The following is a 21,994-nucleotide window of genomic DNA, read 5'->3' as shown; positions in this document are numbered from 1 at the left end:
TAATCAATTGAAAATCCCTATGTTTGTCTTTCTCGTACACTGAGCGTAATCCTTCAAATCAATCGCTAGCAGTTTTTGTTCATAAAAAATATCAAAACATTAATAGTAACACTACTACGTATCGCATTCAAAGTGAAATTATAGACACTTCCGAAGGAAGGGCCAAAACATTGAAATTGAGAATTACAAGACGAAGTGAATAGATTTTTTTATTAACATTATTCCCTTGCGATCCATTTCAAAGTTCAGTCATTCATGAAAAAATAACCTGAATAATCCACCTAGTGGTAATGTTGCTTTCCTCGTGTAATATAAAAATAGTATTTTTGCTATAACAGCCCATAATTCAATAGGAAATAAGGCAGGGTTTCTTGCCATCAAGAGCCAAAAAAGTATACGTAAAAGCTAAAGAACGCTTCAAAACCGAACTTTCGATAGAAATCTCAGAGACCCATAGTGTTGTATATCAATCGGCTCAGCTCGACGAATTGAATGATGTCTGTATGTGTGTATGCGAGACAAATTTTTTGGTACTTAGCATTATCCGATTTGCTCGCAACAAGTTGCAAACGTCGTGGATTTAGTTGTTTCCTACTGGAAACTGGCCCGATCGGCCATTGCGGTCTAGAGTTATTGACATAACATTGTTTTTTGCCAAGATTCCCCTCTAGAAATTTTTTTTTCGGAGGTTACAGTAATGACCGCAAATATATATGAATTTAAGGAAATAGTAGAATATATCCTCTAAAAGTGCTATTTCGACCTCTCTTATTTGTTTTTTCTTATTTTTTGAATGGGCGAGAGAGGCACCATCAACGCAAGGTGGTGTTTTTTTTTGTAAAAATGTATTTCGGCCAATTTGTCGGCGTATGGTTATTTGACTAAAAGGGTCATTTGACCAAACGTTCTTCTTCTTCTTGGCATTACATCCCCACACTGGGACAGAGCCGCCTCGCAGCTTAGTGTTTATTAAGCACTTCCAGAGTTATTAACTGCGAGGTTTCTAAGCCAGGTTACCATTTTTGCATTCGTATATCATGAGGCTAACACGATGATACTTTTATGCCCAGAGAAGTCGAGACAATTTTCAATCCGAAAATTGCCTAGACCGGCACCGGGAATCGAACCCAGCCACCCTCAGCAAACGTCATTTGGCCGAATAGTTAAAATTTGTTTTCTAATTAAGTAAAGTGACGTGAGAAATGTTTATGGGCCCTCCTTAGACGTGCGGTTAGATGCGCGGCTACGAAGCAAGATCATGCTGAGTGTGACTGGGTTCAATTCCCGATGCCGGTCTAGGCAATTTTCGCTTTGGAAATTGTCTCTACTTCCCTGGGCATAAAAGTATCATCGTGTTAGCCTCATGATATACGAATGCAGAAATGGTAACTTGGCTTATAAACCTCGCAGTTAATAACTGTGGAAGTGCTTAATGAACACTAAGCTGCGAGGCGGCTCTGTCCCAGTGTGGGGATGTAAAGCCAAGAAGAAGAAGAAGAAGAAGAACGTTTGGTCAAATGACCCTTTTAGTCAAATAACCTGCTGCGAGGCGGCAATGTCCCAGTGGAGGATAGAATGCCAATGAAAAAGAAGAAGACGTGAGAAATGAGATGTTAGAAGGGAGAAGTTAATAGTGAACAGTGAGTACTGAGAAATGAAAAGTGAGTACTGAGTAGTGATATGTGAGCAGTAACAACTGAGGAGTGAGAACCCAGACAACCACACATCGCATAAGAATGTACGATTAAAATCGTTTACCGATCCAAATTTCATCAAAATCGCATTGTGGTGCGAAGCTCATCAGTTTATTTATAAACTTTCCCGCACAGTAGGCTATTTTGCGAGTTTATCCCAGCTTCATATGTTGACATCGCATATTCCTGCAAACAAACTCAAACGAAATCGGATTATCTGTCAAACAGAGTTTGTTATCACAAACTACATCGCAATGTATAACGAACAAACTCGCATAAAAATCGTGCATATCGCATACACTGCCGTTCAACGTCGGATAAGAAATACACATATATCGCCTCCACTTTTGTACGCAAAAAGCGTTTTCGCGACTGGTAAGCGATGAAATTTGTGTGCATAGGCATCGCATAACAGAAAAACAATTCTATTATGCATGCATTCTGGTTGTCTGGGAAATCAGATGGTTGAACAACTTTCTTCACTAAATAGTGAAGAGCGAAAAATGAGTTGTGATATGACATGAGGAGAGAGAAGTAGTAAATGAGTAGCGAGAATAATTCAAGCAAGTGGTGAGAAGTTGTATATGGTAATTGGGAAGTCAGGAGCGAGATAATGGTGAGAAATAAGACAACAAATTGAGGTAGAAGGGAAAAGCAAGAATAAGCAAAAGAAAGAATAAGGGAGATGAAGAAAGAAGAATGAGGAAAAAAGAATAAAGAAGCAAAAATAAAGAAGGAAGAGTACGAGAGTAAAAGAAAGAAGGAAGAAAGATGCGGAATGAAGGTAATTGGAAAATAGGAGAAAGGAGGAAAAAGGGAGAGGAAGGAGGAAGCAGGACAAAATACAAGGTAGCATAAAGAAATGAGGAGGGAAAAAAATATAGAAAGAATAGTAAACAGAATAAATAATTAAGAAGAAGAAAAATAAAATATGGAAGATGAAAGAAAAAGAAATGAATAGGGAAGAAATAAGAAGGAAGAAGAAAAAAAAGAAAGAAAAATAGATTAGATTAGGAAAAGGTAAGAAGGGAGAAGGACGAAGTAAGATAGAAGTAGCAAAAGGAAGAAAGAAGAAAAGAGAGAAAGAGGTAGAACGAAGGATTTATTTCTTAATTTTTCAATTCTTACATCTCAGTTATCATTTCTCATTTCTTCTTTATCAATTATTACTTATTACTTGTTACTTATCAGTTCTCAATTAATTTATCGCTTCTAATTTCTCACTATTGCCGTTCATTTTTCATTGTACACTGCACACTGCACACTTCTCACTTTCCATTTCTCACTTTTCTTTTCTAACTTCTTACATCTCACTTTTTACTTCTTACACCTCAATTCGCTTCTTACATTTTGAAACATTTTTTATTGTAGATCGTAGATTTCGCTTTAAACCATAACAAATTCATTTCTTATGAATTTTGGTGTCGGGTCATCCCAACAAACATTGGAAGCTCACTCACCTGAACTATTTGTTGGGATTTGACCGAATGCCATTTGGTCGAACGCCATTTGGCAAAAAAAATCTTAGGTTGTGAGTAGAATTGAAAAATGAGTGAAAAATGAAATTGTGAGAATTGAAAAATGAATTGTGCGAATAGCGAAGTGTGTACCGTCGTCGGGGGTGACAATGGGTCAAATGGTGGTGAGACAAGGTCACTGTTTCAACTACTTAGAATGCTTGTAGAATACATTGAATGTATCTGAGAGCAAGTACTAAAATATAAGAGACCTTTTTGAACGATTTTGCTATCCGACATTCAGTCTGTCGGTGAGAGCGATAACGCATTCTCACCCCCAGACCCATTGTCACCCCCGATGGCGGTACGGAGAAGTGAAGAATGAGAAATTTCTCACTCTACATAAGAAAAAGGACATGAGAAATAGAAAGTAAATTGAGGACTGAGAAGTTTAAAGTTAAATGTGTGAAGTGAAAAATAAAAAACGAACAGTGGGTAATGTCTGTGACATAACCGCTAAGTGGACGTAGGACTTGACTTGACCATGCCTTTAAGATACATAATATGTCCAAATTTCTCACATCAACTATTTTGGATAAATAATCGGCGTTGCATACCATTCCTTGGCAAAATCTTCTCATCAAACCGACACAGAAATCAAATCTACCTCGAACAAGAATCATCAAAAAGAAATTCAGGAAGTATCTGTCCGGTCACGAAATATTAGCCTCGACAGTGGCAACCTTCCCACTGAAGGACTGCCTGAAATAAACCACAAGTTGGCTCAGCAGGGGATGTAGACTGTATCTCAGCCCTTCCACTGAAGAGCCTTCTAATCCGTGCGATAGCGACTGAAGGAGAACATTATTTTTAACTCTTAGAGCCTTGAAAAAGGCTGTTTGCTTCGGCTAAGTGCAAAAAGTAAGAAAACGATCTTTTCAAATAACCGCGAATTTCTAGTGATAGTATAAAAAGACTGAATGCTCTGCGAGCGAATGCACTTTTCTTTTATTGGCGATTAAAGGTTGCATGAAGAAGAAGAAGTCGAAGGATGATATTAGAAAAATATTGCATGGAGAAGCATACGGGAAGTTTTTTAAAACTCTTCTCAAAAATTCTAGGAGCAATTTAATTAAAAACGGTTAGGAGTACGGGGTTGGAATATCCTTCTACTGCATAATAAACGCAATTTTTCGATTTCAAATTTTATTTTATGATGTTATATCTAATACACAGTATAAGAAAAGTCCAACTCCGTACTGCTTCCCGTTTTTAATTAAATCGCTTCTAGAATTTTTGAGAAGAGTTTTAAAAAAATTTCCGTATGCTTCCCCGTGCAATATTTTTCTAATATCATCCTTCGACTTCTTCTTCTTCATGCAACCTTTAATCGCCAATACCTTATTTTGAATCTTCTCTGCTTCCCAATTGGTGGGCCAATCAGCTAGCACAGACAAACAGACATAACACTCGTCAAATTTCCATCGTTCACTGATTTACTGGTCAATTCAAAAAATCATTAGTTAGCCAATCGATCAATCGTGGCGCGCGCATCGTTTTTGCTCGAGTTTGACGTTTGCTCACTACCGCCATCTGGTTCGTGATTTGCCCAACTAACTGAAATCAACAGATGTCGTTAGTGTTTAAACGACGATGAATTTGATGATTAAATGTTCAATGTGTTATGTCTGTTTGTCTGTGCAGCTACCCTCGCAACACAATTCAAGTCGATTTGGTTGCAATAACTCATATATGACCAAATTAGGTCATATATGAGTATCATAAACTGATTTACAACATGTGTGTTGCTCGGGTAGTGTCTTGTATCCCGCTTCTTTGTCAGCCAAAGCGTCATCATCAACGCGTTCGAGAAGGGCTTCTTCTTTTTTACGCTTGTTGCTCGCTGCTGGCGTCTATTTCCTAACGGGACTTTTCGCTAGATACAGGCCAATAAGCCGGGCAAGCGAGCTTAGAATTGCAGTTCAGGTGGGAAGTACGTGTTCTTTTTTGAGACAACATAGTTAGTAGCAGAAGGAAGGAAACACTCGGACATGAGATTTCGGGTGATAAGATTTAGAATTGGTAACATGGGACGATCATTCAGTCACGTTCGCTTTGTGTGCGGTCAGTATCAAACAATGTTTATCTACATATTTTTTTATCAATGCCAAAAATCCAACATTTGATGAAAAATCGATTGATAGTTTATTAATGTTTGAGCTGTTATCGGTGTTTTTTTATCCAAATAAGATTATGTGAGAGATTTGGACATCTTATGAATCTTTAAAGGCATGGTCAAGCGAAGTCCTTCATCCACTTCGCGGTTAAATCAGAAAAATTATCCACTGTTAGTTTTGACGCTATTTATGAAAATCACACATAAAATTTTATCTCTAGAATATTGGATTTGGCACCCAAGTACAATTTCTATCCCGAAGGGTATTGAAAGCATTGATATTGATCTCAATGATTGGCTCTCTGAAGAACCGTTTGTTTTTGGACTGCATCATGTGGATTTTCTTCAGCCTGTCTCGGCTCAGCACCGATGCCGGCCGGTCTCGGCTCGACTCTGCTGCTGCTGCCGGTATCTGCTCAGCATTGCTGCTTTGTCGGGTCTGTAGGGTGGACTGCTGCTGTACTGGCTAGGTTTCGGGTGATTATGGTGGCATCGATGGTGTCCAGCCGAAAACGCGGTCGGTGCAGACTTCATTCCCTGCTAAAAGGTGTGAGTGCTGTTCAATCGATGATGCGGTTGCTTCGCTTGTCCCGGTCAGAATGAAAGGAAAAAATCGCGTTGCGCTATTTTATGGCTTCTTGGCAGACCCAGCGGCTGCTCATTCGCTGGTGTCTGCACCAATCAGAACGTGGTAATGGAATGATGCAAGAATTACGCGGTACCCATATTTATAGGTTCCCTTGATCTCAATGTTTTTCATTGAAAACAGTTTCATGCCTATTGAAACAAGTTTTTCGGGTCTTATCAAGCATGGACATGGAAGGCATACTTGAAATCTGTCGATTGAGAGGCTTACCGCAGAAATTCGTCCACTGAGACGAACGCTATTAACGTTTAAAATCTTTCAACACAGCGTAACGCGGTCGATTTGAATATTTTGAAATGACACCCGGTATAGTAAAGAGAGACGTAAGTCCTACGTCAAAATGAGAAATAAGAAGTGACAGTAAGAAGTGATTTGAGAGAAGTTATAAATCAAGCTCTAACTAGTAAAAGGGCGAATGTCGCAAGAGAGAAAACTCCTCATCGACTCTTTTAAATAAAAGTGACAAGCAGAGGATTTTTTTGCAGTTTATCACCTCAGAATGCATGTTTGCATTGTTTTCTATCGTTCTGAGCATAAGCATGAGAATTATGACCGCACAATTCGTAGTTGCTACTCCATGATTGACTAGAACTTGCCGGCCGATCCGCTTACTGCAGAAACACGACTAGACAAGGAACAAACTTTCACTTTCTAATAATGCATGCATGATGATGCATGTTTGCATTGTTTTCTATCGTTCTGAGGTGATAAACCACAAAGGAATCTGCCGCTTGTCACTTTTATTTAAACGAGTCGATGAGGAATCCTCTATTTCGACATTCGCCCTTATTCCAGATAGAGCTTGAAATGTGGAGTTAGAAGTGAGAAATGAGAAGTGGGAAGTATAAAGTGAGAAGGGAAAATTTATTAGTCAGAAGTAAGAAGTGAGAAATGAGAATGAAAAAGTGAGCAGTAAGAAGTGAGCTGTGACAAATGAGAAGTGAGAAGTGAGAAATGAGAAGTAAGACGTGAGAAATGAGAAGTAGGAAGTGAGAAATGAGAAGTAGGAAGTGAGAAGTGAGATGTAAAAATGTGAGAACTAAAAATTTAGAAATCTTGCTTCACTCTGCTTTTTTCTTCTTTTTCTTTCTTCTTCCTTTTTCCTCTTCTTCTTTTCTACTTCTGTCTCATTACTTATCAACATCTCGCTTCTCACTTCCCAATTCGCTTCTCTCACTTCCCACATCTTTCTCCTCACCACTATTTTTTTTTTATTCATTTTTATTTTTTTACTGCCTGCATCTCACTACTCAGTACTCCCTTCTCATTTCACGGTGTTCAATCCTCACCATTCTCTATTCACTTCTCACTTCGAGCATCTCACTTTTAGCTTCACTCACTTATTAAGGAAACATATTTCAACTATTCGGCCAACAACGGCATCAGGGCAAATGACCCTAAACGAAAATTTCATTCCTCATACACATTTATATAGCAGACTGGTCTTTGAAAGGTGATTTCGTATGCGTTTCTTATTATTTGCAGAAACTAGTTTCGTATTTTAGTTCTATTTATTCTTTATTTTTGAGACATTTAGTCTAAGGTGGATCGTCTCATAGTTTCGCATTGATTTAAATACTTTCAACGAGAGCTCGCATTTTTAATTTCGATGCGATTTTTGAACTTTCGAGCTTCCGTTGTTTTTGGTGAGGTACATCTTTCACTCATCACTTTTTTCTGTAGTGCTAGCATTGGAAGATAAACTAAAATCGTCCCTATTAGATAAAATTCTTTTTCCGTTTCATCACTGATTTTTTGCAGAAAAATTATAAAATAACAAATAATTCGTGAGTGAGCATTTTATGCTCCGGGTACTGAGTGAGCATTACGAAGCATTCTCCCGAAGTATGGGCAAGTCCACTCTAGCTGTTATATGGGATTTTTCCACACGGTAGCTTTGGAATCAAACATCCACTAAGCTTCTGCCACCACTTCTTTCATTCAAGCCCAATGGTGTTGATCTTAAATTCAAGATGAAAAGAAACTTAAGTCCAATTACAAAAAGTTCTATCGAAGATCATTTTTGCAAATTTACTTCGTTAGATCTTAATTAATTAGTATCGGTACTGTTCCTTCGCGAGAAGGTTACAGGAAAGAAACAAAATGTTCATCAGCGCACAATGGAGAAAAATGCTCATAACGCGAATAATTCCATATCCCGGTTCGGAACTCCACTCGATTCCACGGAAAATTCTAGATCAGACTAATATTGTTAATTAATTACTTGCCGCTCGCAGCTTCAATTATTAGTAAGCAATTTCAGGAATATGAGAACGTGGGTAAAATCAGCAAGATCTCAATTCAAAAAACCGTGCTCACAAAGCTCACATAACACGATTTTTGTTGGCAAAATTTGAGGTCAAATATGTTATGTTTTATCGATTATTTGTAACTCCTAGCAAGAACTATTGATGGAATTCATAACAAATAAGGGATATTGGGATAAAACGAGATCTTACTCAATTAATCTTAATCATATTTTTATTACTTGCACTTGTATTATCAAACACAATGGTTGCTATATATGAAGCATCTTTATGTCTGTGGTTGCATTTTTTTTATTCTTTGGAAAATCATGTTTTAAAAATCAAATCCATGATTTGTGGCGTTTGAATTCGCATCCTATAATTTTACGCTATCTTCTCCTAAATGGAGGCTCGTCAATAAAATTATACTACAGATATCTTAGGTGTCGTAGTCAATGACGCATTTCGAACTTTTCGAAGCCAATTCTCAAAATTCCATAGTGATGGACCAAACCCATCCATTAGGTGTCACCCGTGGGTTTGAGAATCTTCGCTTTCGGCGGCACAAATTTGCGCAAAAATTAATAATATTGGTCGCATGTCAGCACTGAACCTGGAAAAACCTGAAGTATCATTGGCGTTTTGAAAAACCTGTTTTCTCGGTATTTGCGTCATTCCGCAAATCCAACTTTATTATCAAAATTCTGATCATCCGAACGAAGGCCATCCTTCCCAGACCTAGCAGGGGATGAGAGGCTTCAGAAGGGTCATCGAATTGCGATCGGAATAAGCGTGTTACGAGTGGCTCTTGAATAAAGGCATGTGGGTATAAATGGCTCCAAGCCTTCGAACCGGTCTAGTACTCTAGAAATGGCCACTAAAAATAAATGAAAAATAAACTATTACTGTTCAAAAGAAAGGTTAGGAATAAATTACTTATCAACTTAGGGGCAATTAAGTCTTTCTTTGAATTTATAGTCAGCATTCCTCATGATTTGTTCGAGTAGGTTTAAAAAAAATTAGAATCAAATGAAAATATTAGTCGCTCGATTCGTCCCTCGCGATAACGAGTTTGACCACTCCTAATCGCCCACCCCCACTGAGAGCTTATTAACAGGTCACTATCACGGGATCGTTAGTTTCACATCGATTTCGTATCTCGTTGAATAAATCGGTGACTTATATGTAAATAAATTGAATGTATGAATGAATAATAAACGCTGGGCGTTACTAACATGTGCAAGTCAAAAGTCCATAAAGGCGCTTCTAACGTTTTTGATTGCGTACAAATGCTACAGATAAACCACATCACAGGTGTTTTAAACATATCTTGAAAATAAGCGAACAATCTCCAGTTGGGCTAATAAGATAAGAGCGGTGGCATTGACTAACGGTTGTTTTTGATAAATTGCGTTGGGACCTCTACTGGCAAAGGCTTGTTGTTCTTATCAATCTACATGCTTCGGGGGAACAACAATAAGCGGAATAAATAGAGCTTTAAGCTGCTAGTGCATCGCGTTAAACATTGTAATTAAAGATGCTTTGATCGGCAATAGCTACTGCACACGGTGGTTTGAATGTCATGAATAGTGAAATTATTCCAATCGGTATTCAGTATTTGTCTCTAAACAACTTTTTATAGGAGTCTCTGAGATCCATAGGGCTATATTGCAGTCGAATCTTTGACAAATTGATATCAAGCATAATTTTTCATAACGACGTATGTAACAATTATGAGGATTCGAGAAATCCTTTGCAGAAAGTTGGCAAAACTTTTTCTAAAACTGTTTAAAAACTAAATCTTTTTTCGATATTTTTATCCGCTGGCATGCATCAATACATGGCACGTAATAAGCGTGCTTCACGTCATAGCTCAGTTAATTCAAGTTCCCTGTGAAAAACGATAAAATAATACATACACCGGTATGCTGTACATACGTCGCTGTACATTGGTCGGTTTTCCATAGTGCACGATTGACGCAACTGCAGTTTTGTTTTGTTTTGCTTTTTTTGGTACATAGGTCGCTCTTAGTTCCCATATGTTAAAGCGACGTATGTAACAGAGAGACTTCAAAAATAGAAAATTCTACATACGTCAATTCGTAAAAAGATTGAATTAAAGAATTTAAGGGAAATCAGTAAAATCGATGCGTATTGTGATTGTCATGTTTCATTAAAAACCTCGTTTTGTTTACTTTTGTTACATACGTCCTTATGAAAAATTATGCTTGATATGATATCTGCGCATGCATGCAAATTCGTGCCTATTTTATCATCAACCAATTTACTCGAAACAATATGCCATTCCACTAAAAAGCCCAAAATAATTTTCTCAATAAGTTATGGTCAAAATACATTTTTTATAATGCACCAGAAAAACAGCTCTAGAACTAGGTGTATTTTTTGTAAACGCTGATCCATAACAATATTTTTTTCTTTCGATCCATTTCCTTCCTTCACAATTGTATTTCTTAAAAAAGCAACGTGTCGGTAACGCTAATCGAATGAGATTTAGAAGATAAAATTGGCGTCAAAGAGCTGAGTCTACTGACCACCATCAGGATATTTACATGAAAGAAGAGGATTCGCTGCTTTCATCAGTGATCAGGATTGGGTGAGTGTTACGCTTGCAGGCGTAATTGACGTGGCTACCAAAGGTGAGCTTATCGTCGATCATTACCCCCAATAGTTTGATGGAGCGTTCAGAGGTGACCGTGCAGTTGCCTGCCCTTATCACCGCTTGTTGCTCCGACTTTCGGTTGTTAACAACAACCACCTCAGTCTTATGGTGAGCCAGTTCTAACTTCCTGGAACTCATCCACTCCTCCACAATTGCGATCGAGTGGGCTGCAGTCAACTCCACCTCTTCGATCGGCCGTAGACCTCCAGTGTAATATCGTCAGCGAAGCCGACGATTACCACGCCCACCGGGAACTTCAACCTCAAGACACCGTCGTACATAACGTTCCATAACACCGGACCCAGTATGGAACCTTGCGGAACCCCTGAGGTTATGTCAACGCAATTCTGACCCGCCTCCGTGTCGTATACCAGTACTCGATTCTGGAAGTAGCTTCCGAGAATCTTGTACAGGTACTCGGGAATTCCAAGACGCAGGAGCGCATCTGCAATAGCTGCCCAACTGGCACTCTCGAAAGCATTCCTCACGTCGAGAGTCACTACTGCACAATAGCGAACACCCCTCCTCTTACGCTGGATAGCTATCTCCGCGGATTTGGTAACCGACAAGATAGCGTCTACGGTCGATTTACCCTTTCGGAAGCCAAACTGGTTACTCGATAGACCATCCGCACCCTCCGTGCGTATCGACAACCTGTTGAGGATGATCTTCTCGAGCACCTTCCCCGCCGTATCAAGCAGGCATATTGGTCTATATGCCGACGGATCCCCCGGTGGTTTTCTCGCCTTTGGCAATAGGACCAAGCTCTGCCTTTTCCATGCTTCAGGGAAGACTCCCTCGTCCAGGCATCTTTGCATGACAGATCTGAACATCTCGGGAGCCTCAGCAATGGCCGCTTTGATGGCCAGGTTCGGAATACCATCCGGTCCTGGCGCCTTACCTACACTTCCGCCACAGTTACTCTTCCCTCGTCGGCCACCCTGACCCCTGGCAGCTCCACTAAGGGAGGCCAGGTACTTGGGTCGTGACGTGGGAAGAGCTCCGCGATGATCCTCTCCAGCATATCTGGAGACCGCTCTGTAGGGGCCATCGCCCCACGTGTCTTGGCCATTACGACCCTATAGGCGTCACCCCAACATGGATTCGCGTTGGCACTTTGACACAGGCCCTCGAAGCAGGCTTTTTGGCTTGATTTAATCTCAGTCTTCAGAGCGGCTCTAGCAGCCACGAACGCCACCCGTCATTCAACACGCTCCTCTTCTGTGCGTGCTCGCTGCATCCGCCTCCTTGCTCGTAGGCAGGCGCGGCGCAGGTTCGCAATTGCTTGAGTCCACCAGTAAGCCGGTGGCCTCCCTTTCCTAGGGTGGACTTTCCTAGGCATGGTGGCATCGCATGCACGCGACAGTACTGTTACCAGGTGCTCGCCGCTCAGACCGAGAGTATTGTGCTCGCGGCGGATTTGCAGGTCTGAAGATGGCGATCTGATTATGGTAGATTTTACTCAAACCAGCGTTTGTAAGATTTTCTAACAATGCTGTATAAGAACCTACTCAAAATCGGCAAATGTGAATGGCTCGTTTTTTATACAAATAATAAGGCTTGATCAATAAATACAACAATATTGATCAAGCTTCATTTTCTACAATAATGTATAACTCATTACAATTTTGAAAGCTAATAATACCTACATAAAAGCTACCGACATAAGAATCTAGTAATGTCGAATCTAGTAAATATGCTCAGCTCTCACACATATGTTAGCAGGTCTTTGTACTGAATTGTAAGCAAATCTGGTATCCGAATATAAAGATATCAGCAGGTTGGGTGTAACATTCGAAGGGAGTCAAAGGCGTATCTGTAGTTCAATAACTCAAATCACCCGGACCATTGTCGTGTCATCGGGTCAGTTTAGCCGGAAATCAGTATTCGTGCAATAATTGTCATAGCTGGTTTTAACCAATTGAACCGTATGTGGGCACATTGTATTTGTACCATTTCTGGAGTATCTGACGTATGATAAACAGCTGATCCGTAGAAGACCGTTCACATATGAATCCCACCTTGGGCTGCCCACGATTTTTTTTTGCATTTTGTAGTACCGACGGCATACAAGTTGGAAGCGAACTCTGTAGGCGGCGTATCGTAGACTTTTTGCAAGAGAAAAATCTACTTTTGTCATTTTATAATCTTTTTCCAGTAAATACAATTTCTTAAGAGATATTTGAACTTCCTTAATATGTCCTGTGTTGAACTTAGTTTATAATTAAAAAAACACAATAACAAAGAAATAAAAAAATACCTCCAGAATATCATTTTTATCTGTACAGATCATGCACGCCAAAACACACATGCTCAAATTTCACTGGAGTTTACGCATTCCAATGTATTTGCCAAAAGCAGCTCCGTGCGGAACTGTCGTCCGGTTTTTTGGAAGATTAAAATGGCGTTTGAAATAAGAAATTTGGGCCTCTGAAATTACTGGGTAAAAACGAAAAAAGGATTTTTTATAGTAAGTAAATAAACTTAATTACATACATGTTTTGATACTTGGCAAATTCAAGACAAATCTGTATTAGTTCAAGTTTTATTAATTATTTCAAGATACACAAAGATGCCATCCTCTACTTATTATAAGATTTGATCGAAATCAATTATTGCACATGTATCCATGAATTGAGTCCATTGAATGCGATACCTCACGAAACGAAATACAGGAATAATTAGTCCCGTACGAACGGTAGGAACTGAAAACCCCCACCACAATACCAAAGTCTTCATTACCAAATCATACAGGTGGAGCAGACCTTGAAATAATGGAAACACCTATCTGGAGTTTGAATGTAAAACATTTACGATTTTGACCTATTCGCGCCACCGTGCTACGTCAGCAGCAACGTTTTCGCCTTCCTCATGCATACTTCTCGCAACGTAATACTGGTTGGCGCTGGTACGGCCGACCGGTACGGGGCTGCTGGCTGCCTGTTCTGATAACCACCTCCGTTTCGAGAACGCGAAAATTACGGGCGGTTGTGTTGTTGTAGTGATGCGAACGATTGCAGTCAAGCCAATCCCCTCCTAGACGGGCCTAGACGTGATTACTCGGGGGGTTTGTTTTGCTCGTGCAGATGTGTTGGGCTCGGCTCCGTCTCAGCGGTTGCAAGTTGGCCGTAAGAAAGCGCGCGAAACAACTCAAAGCAGAACGTGTGTGGGGTGGAGAGAAGCCAACTGAGAATGAACGGCAGGGAGAAAAAAAACTTGTTGCTATTTTTGCCGAATAAACAATACGTGTAACTACTAATCGGCGTCAGATTGAACTTGTTGTTGATAAATTTTCCTGGATGTTTTGAATGTGAGTACTTGACCGTTGAATGGCGTCGAATTGATATGCTAATGATGATTCATTATCACGTTAATTTTTCGTTTGAAAAATACAGGATTATAAGTACAAATATAGGGGATGATAACTATCAATAAGATAAGTACATTGAAATGTTGAATCATACTCCTTATCTGTATTGAAAAGAAGCTGGCATCGAACAACTGAGCATGGATCGTATGATTGAACGCAGCAGGTACCCCCCACCATAGATGTTACACTGCACTTTCCTTTCGAAAACTCCAAGTGCGCGTTGGTCCTCCACGAACGATGGTCCCAAGCATGTATATTTTTAGAGCGCAATTTCGCCTGGAGTCCATAGTAAGCACGACTTCCACTGATAATGCGGCTACGTATCAACTACTAACGTTATTGTCAGTCGTCAGCAAGGATCAAGGGTAGACGAATTCATCCACCACATCGAAAGTAGGTATCTTCGTCTATCGTAACACTGCTTCCTAGGTGGGCTCTTTCGGGCTCGGTTTTGCCCACTAGCATATACTTGGTTTTTGACGCATTCATCACCAGTCCAACTTTTGTTGCGCAAAATAAACAAATTGATTGGATCTGTTAAAAAAAGGAACCACGGCTGCTACACTTGACTCTCTGCTTGACAACTGTTGTAGACTCCGGCGGGATTCGATCGGATTGAATCTATCGTTGCACGCTATCTATCATTGCTTTTATTCGTTTTTTAAACTTTCCGGGAAACCTGTCCTGATCCATGATTTTCAATAGCTCTACTCGGTCTACTGTCGTATGGTGCCTTGGAATCGATAAACATTGAATGATTGGAACCTGGTATTCACAGCATTTTGGAGAATGTCTTGTTGTCGAGTAACTGTCATCGAAGATGATTTGGACTATCACTTCGAGGGCCGCGTTTCGAATAGTGATCACTCGAAAATTCTCACATTCAGCTTAGCGCTCTAGCGCTCACATTCAACTTATACACTCTCGATATGTAGAACACAAGGGACGTTCTTCGCAAGCATTAACAGTAATGACCGGATTTGGGAGATTTTTTTTTAAACTTTATTAATGTGTTTTTTATTTGGGAGATATCGATCCGTATAATGAAAGCGTTTTTCTCCAAAATACATCATTTATCTGATAGAAGAAAGTATATTCTGTTAGATACATACTGTAGTTTCCTCAGGAAATGCTTACTTTAGTAGCACATGCCTTTTAAGGTTGTTGACAAAATTTGGTAGGCCCAAATCGCAAAGCGGTCCGATATATGTAAATAAAGATCGTGCGAGATTTATTCCTCTCTTTTATAATCTACTTCTTCTTCTTCTTAATGGGCATTACATCCACCCCTGGGACATTGCCGCCTTGCAGCTTAGTGTTCATTAAGCACTTCCACAGTTATTAACTGCAAGTTTTTTAAAATCTAATTCTGCCTATTTCTTTTAATTTTAAATTTTGTATTTTTGTTTACCTTTTAAGTTCAAGCCTAGCTTTTGAGCGGGGCTTAAACACAAATTCTTTACACGGTCCGTCCAATCGCAATATTTTAAGTAATTTTTAGGGTTATGTGAATAAATTATACCCTGTGAAAAAACACCTTTTGGATTTTACTTATCAAACAACTGAACATTTCTTTCACAGTGCATATTAGGGCACAGTTTTGACCCAATCGATATAGTGCAAGATTTTTTTACTCTTTGTTAGCGTGATTTTTTATTATGTGCAAGATTGTTTTTTTTATTAAAAAGCTTTAAATTAATCATTTCATATGTTTTTAATTCAGTTTTGGAGTATGGGAAATTTTTTGTCATTTTTATACATGTTGAATATTTATATAGGGAGCGGGACCATTTGGGCAGTACCCTCTATTCCCGTCCGCAACATTATTAACTCGACCGCGTTCCAACCAAATGGCTTGATTGTTTGTGCATCACTAGATATCGACAGAAACTAACCATGTACTAAAAAACAAGTAATTCGGTTGTAATGCGCCCGAATTATGAACGTAGCTGACGTGAATAGGGGGTGCTGCCTAAATGGTTCTCTACCCTAATTTGAAATATTATTAATATTATTTTTGAAATGTTTTCCGAGAAATCAGAATCCTTTTATCTGGTTTTCGTTGACTATAAAAATGCTTTTAACCGTCTCAATCTAGGAAATGTATGAAGCGTCCTAACCCGCAAAGGGGTTCCCTAGAAAATCTTCAGCCTCATCAAGGTACAGTGCGAAGCCTTCTCGTGTAGAGTGATGTACGACGATGTCTTGTCCGACCGCATCCGGGTCGTAGCTGCTATGCGGCAAGGATGTATTCTAGCTACTGTTCCTCATCGTCATCTTTCCAAGATTAACGGCGCTCTGACATGCAGAGTAAGCTCAATAACCTTGCAGAGTGCTCCTAATAAAACCAAACGTCCTCTACAGCTGTACAATAGCCATGAAATCAGCGCAGAATGTTGAAAACTTCCAATATCTTGTTTGCCAAATGGCGTCATACGGCGACAGCCAAAATGGACATAGGCGCACGGATCAAGAAAAAGTTTAGGGGTGCCTAACGAGTTTAAGAAATGACTGGAAAAACAGGTAGATAAATCAACGTACCAAAAATGAATTTTAAATAATAATGTGAAATATGTGCAGCTATACGTTAGTGAAACCTAATTTGTATCAGTGGAGAGCACTCAACGGTGTTCATCAACAGATGCCTGCGGTACATAATTCGTGCATGGTGACCATACAACTGGATCTCAAAAACACCATCATTGTCACCAGAGGCCGATAGTGCTGAGCTTAATCTAGAATTGAAAAAAAAAAACGCTTTAATAAAATGAAAAAACAGGGGCTAGGTCGGCTACTCTTTACATAGCGGAGACGAAATCTGTAAACAAATAATATAATTTGGCCCGACCAAAATATAATTTGACAACAGATTTGCGATTGCTGGACATCGCCTAAGATGGAGATATTTTTAGTCGGCCCTAAGCAATGCTCGGGGTTCACAGGGCCCATAAATAAAAGTAAGTAAGATTAGAGAATCTGCCAATTTTGAAGTATCTTGGAGCGGTTTTTACAAAATAAATGTATTTACTTTGTTGGACAATATCACGAGATCAAGATGAAAACGGGGGAAATAAGCCTTTCGTTTTGCAGGGAAATATTTATCATACGTATCGAGCATATTTTAGTTACACTACACTCGATTCCTGCGCCTTTTCAACTGATAAACGCCATAAACTTAAGTTTATGCGCTGGCGCTTATTAAGGCGCTGTTCAAGATTTTTTTCTGCTGTCTAATTAAGGAATTTTGTTGATTTTTTGCGATGTTGAATAGCAGACACGAAAGACCATCACCTTGCCGTAACCCTCTGTGCGTTTAATATGGACTCGAGAATGCCCCTGAAACTCGAACTACGCATATCACCCGATCCATCGTCGCTTTGATCAACCGTGTCAGTTTATCCGGAAATCCGTGTTCGTGCATTAGCTGCCATAGTTGTATCATCGATGCCCGATCGATTGTATCATATGCGGTTTTGAAGTCGATGAATAGATGATATGTGGGCACGTTGTATTCGCGGCATTTCTGCAATACTTGGCGAATGGCGAACACCTGGTCCGTGGTGAAGCGTTCACCCATAAAACCCGCCTAGTACTGCCCCACGAACTCCCTTGCAATTGGTGCTAGTCGACGGCATAAAATTTGGGATAGTACCTTGTAGGCGGCGTTCAGCAGTGTGATTGCGCGGTAGTTGCTACAATCCAGCTTATTGCCCATTTTGTAGATGGGACACACGAAACCTTCCATCCACTTCTGCGGCAAAACTTCCTCCTCCCAAATTTTAGTAATGACCCAGCGCAGCGCTCTAGCCAGTTCCTCATCACCGTGTTTTAATAGCTCTCCTGATAGTTGTTCAACCCCAGGGGCTTTGTTGTTCTTCAGCTGGCCAATCTCCTCCTGGATTTCCTGGAGATCCTGAGCCGGTAAAATTATGGCCTGCACGCGTTCTCCAAGGTCCATCACCATACCGCCATCTACGTCTGCCACATCGGCATTCAGGTGTTCTTCGTAGTGCTGCCGCCACCTTTGAATCACATCACGCTCGTTCGTAAGAAGGTTCCCGTTTATGTCCCTACATAGATCAGGCTGTGGCACGTGGCCCTTACGTGAACTGTTCAACTTCTCATAGAACTTTCGTGTGTTATTAGCGCGGTACAGTTGCTCCATATCTTCACGGCCTCGATCTTCCTGCTGGTGCTTTTTTCTCCGGAAAATCGAGTTTTGTCTGTTCCGCGCCCGATTATCGTGCCTCGTTCGCCCTCGTGCGGTGTTGCAGCAATCTCGCCCATGCTGCATTATTCTCTTCCACTAACTGCTCATATTCGCCGTCATACCAGTCGTTTCTCTGATCCGGGGGCACCGTGCCAAGTGCAGCGGTTTCGGTGCTACCAATAACGGATCGAATATCTCTCCAGCCATCTTCAAGAGACGCTACGCCTAGCTGCTCTTCCGTTGGGAGTGCCACTTTCAGCTGCTGAGCGTATTCTTGGGCTAGTCTACCGTCTTGTAGCCGCCCAATGTTAAGCCGCGGCGTTCGACTTCGACGCGTGTTGTACACCGTCGAGAGTTTTGAGCGCAGGCATACTGCAACGAGGTAGTCGTCGGATTCAATATTCGCCCTGCGGTAAGTGCAGATGTTTGTGATGTCGGAGAAGAATTTACCGTCGATTAGAACGTGGTCGATTAGGTTTTCCGTTTCTTGGTTAGGTGATTGGCTTGTGGATATTTGGCCATTTGGCCTTGTGGATATTTTTGCGGGGAAAGAAGGTGCTTCGGACTACCATTCCGCGAGAGGCTGCGAAGTTTATGCATCGTTGGCCGTTATCATTTGAACAGACGTTCATCTTCATTCGCGTGCTTGTGTAAAGTTTGTACTGGTCATTTTGAAGTATGTCGTTATGACCGCGTTGCGCGGTGCTAGTGTGCTGATAAATATGGTTAAAATTTGCCGTGTTTTACTTTTTAGCGCTAGTGTTCATTCCGAATTAATCCTAGGCTCGCTCCTAGGTGGCAGCACTACATTGTTTATGTAGTGTATGCCAACGCCATCACTTAGTGAGATTGAGTTTTTATGTCGGGCAGCCTGCGTTGGCGGCGTTGAGGTGCGATTTGAATCTTTACACACGTTTTTAACGAAATTTTGTTCCAGCATCCAGGTCTGTTCTCTGTGCGGTGTGCAGACTATCCTCCCTTCCTACCTGAGCGTTCATTTCGCCGATGACGATTGTGACGTCCCATCCATCGCATCAATCGTATGTCTGCTCCAGCTGTGCGTAGAACGCTTCTTTCTCGTTGTCGGGTCTCCCTTCGTGTGGGCAGTGCACGTTGATGATGCTATAGTTGCTATAGATGCTATCTTACCCAGCACACTGTTCCCAGCTCGTTGGTGGTACCACAGTTTTGGTAGAAGGTAGCCGCTCGATGCTCGCTTTTCCACACTTTCTGTCCTGTCCAGCAAATCTCCTGCAGCACCACGACGTCGAAGTTGCGGGGATGTAATTCATCGTAGATCATCTTGTCGCAACCTGCGAAACTTAACGACTTGCAGTTCCATGTTCCAAGCTGTTCAATCGTGACCCTTTATCCCTTATATTGCTCGTAATTATTGGTTTTCCAGGCGGCTTATTGGGCCTGCACAAACCTCTTGTCTCGTCGGAGGGCCGTCGTGTCAGGTCTGTTTTGTGTCCCACCTGACACCAGGACTTGGGCTTGTGCGCTTTTAGCGGCACACGGTCGCTTTGGTGGGGCCTACTTGCGGATACATGCAGCTTTTTATAGGAATTTAACAGGGCCCACTGTCAAACCCCACCCCATCCTAGGCAAGCCCCACAACTCGCAGATGGCCTGGGGAGGGATCGTCAAACCCTTGGACATAGCCCCTGCTGCCCTGTAGTAGTAGTAGTAGTAGTAGTAGTAGTACTCATCGTACTCTTTAACAGAAAAATGGAAAACATATATGTTGTAAAATGGTGCATTCGTCACTTTTTCAGATTACGGCAGAACAGAAGAAAATCGAAAATGACATTTGCTCATATAATAATCCGATGATATAATGATATTGGGTCAGGATCGCTTATTCTATTCGAAGAACTTTAGAGATCATTTCATGCGAATATTTTTTAGTCTAATTCTTTCATCATAATTCAGATAATTCGCTTGCAAAAAGTATTTTATCTGAAATATGGTATGGGAAAAGAAACAATTTCCAATCCGAAAATTGCCTAGACCGGCACCGGGAATCGAACCCAGCCACCCTCAGCATGGCCTTGCTTTGTAGCCGCGCGTCTTACCGCACTTACCGGTTTAGAAACCTTGCAGTTAATAACTGTGGAAGTGCTGACAGAACTCTAAGCTACGAGGCGGCATTGTCCCAGTGGGACATGTAATGTCAATGAGAAGAAGAAGAAGAAGGGACTCTTTTTAATGGTAGGTGCAAAATTTCTGTATTCTACACCCCCCATATTGGTTTCATTTTGTATCGTCCAGCCTAAAATGACTTGAATTTTAACCCAATGAATTTTATGTGTATGCAGTTTTGTTGCTTATGACCATTTCAGCGACAAATAATTATAACTTACGTTATAATTTTTCGGCTGAAAAGGTTATAAGCAACAACACTGCATACACATAAAATTCATTGGGTTAAAATTCAAGTCATTTTAGGCTAGATGACAAACACCAATCTAATCTTTAGGAATCAAGATATTGATCCTTAAACATGACAATTTTGTATAAAAAACAGTGAAAATGTTATACTTACTTCCCCCCACTGTACAAACATCAAAGGTTTTGTTTGGAAATGTTGTTAACAGAAAATTATGGAGGGTTCTTTTATTTTGAAAGTTGTTGATTTCTGCCACACATTTCTGTTCTCTATTCGTGATATAGCTATCCACATTTTTAAAACCGAAATCGGTACGCTTATCTTTCTCGATATACCCAAGTTTAGCAAGTCGATCTGCAGCTACATTCCTCTGATATCAGCAACCAGTGCACTTGCGATTGTAGTTTTAGAAAGAATGTGTTAGATGATTTTTAGAATCCAAGGTATCTCGGAGAAAAAGGCACTGGTCTTGCCATTCAAAAATATTACGAATCAGTTGACCTGGCTGTCAAGAAAGTGATCTCTCTCGGAAGTGATCATCCTAATGGTGAAACAAAATACGAGTCTAATGATTTTCGGAAAGCAACAATTCGATCAAATATTGCAAAAATCGGAGAGATCGGTTTCATATGGATTATGGAATTGTTGTTAAATATATGTACAGTTTTTTTCCTTACTGGCGTCTTGTAATTAATAAGTAAAATTGAATGAAGTTTGTGAAAGATGAATACCATTCTCGGTGTTGTCCGAAATTTGATTCATAAGGAAACCGGACATTTTCATGAACTGCAAGCTTTCAGTTCAACAAAAAGGACATATCAAACCGGTAATCAAAAGATAAGAGCTTAATAAAAATGACAAAGATGTTGGTTTGGCCAGTTTGATTGAAATAGCACAGTCGCAGGCTGATAATCTATCAGTGAGCATTTATGCATCCGGAATATGAGTTCGCACTTAAAAAATAATCGAACTTCTTAACGTATCACCCTCCGAATAAGCTGCAATATTTTGGCTGTTTCTACAGACTTCTGTGACGCTACGCGAATGAGCTGGGAATTGTCGAATGCTTCCATTTAAATTGCGCGCTCGATTCGATTGAGATAAGTCAAAACTACGTCACTCT

The 21,994-nt window shown here is 40.5% G+C and overlaps 1 protein-coding gene across 4 annotated transcripts in view; it reads left to right on the top strand.

Annotated features, from left to right (window-relative positions):
* LOC134211965 (myb-like protein AA) overlaps positions 1-21,994 on the top strand; it is a 106,957-nt gene that overhangs the window by 39,255 nt on the left and 45,708 nt on the right. The gene's annotated exons all lie outside the window — the stretch shown is intronic.

This window comes from Armigeres subalbatus, chromosome 2 (assembly GCF_024139115.2).
Source record: "Armigeres subalbatus isolate Guangzhou_Male chromosome 2, GZ_Asu_2, whole genome shotgun sequence".
Lineage (NCBI taxonomy): Eukaryota > Metazoa > Arthropoda > Insecta > Diptera > Culicidae > Armigeres > Armigeres subalbatus.
The sequence above is the reverse complement of the archived record's forward strand: the minus strand, read 5'-3'. Positions and strand labels throughout refer to the sequence as shown.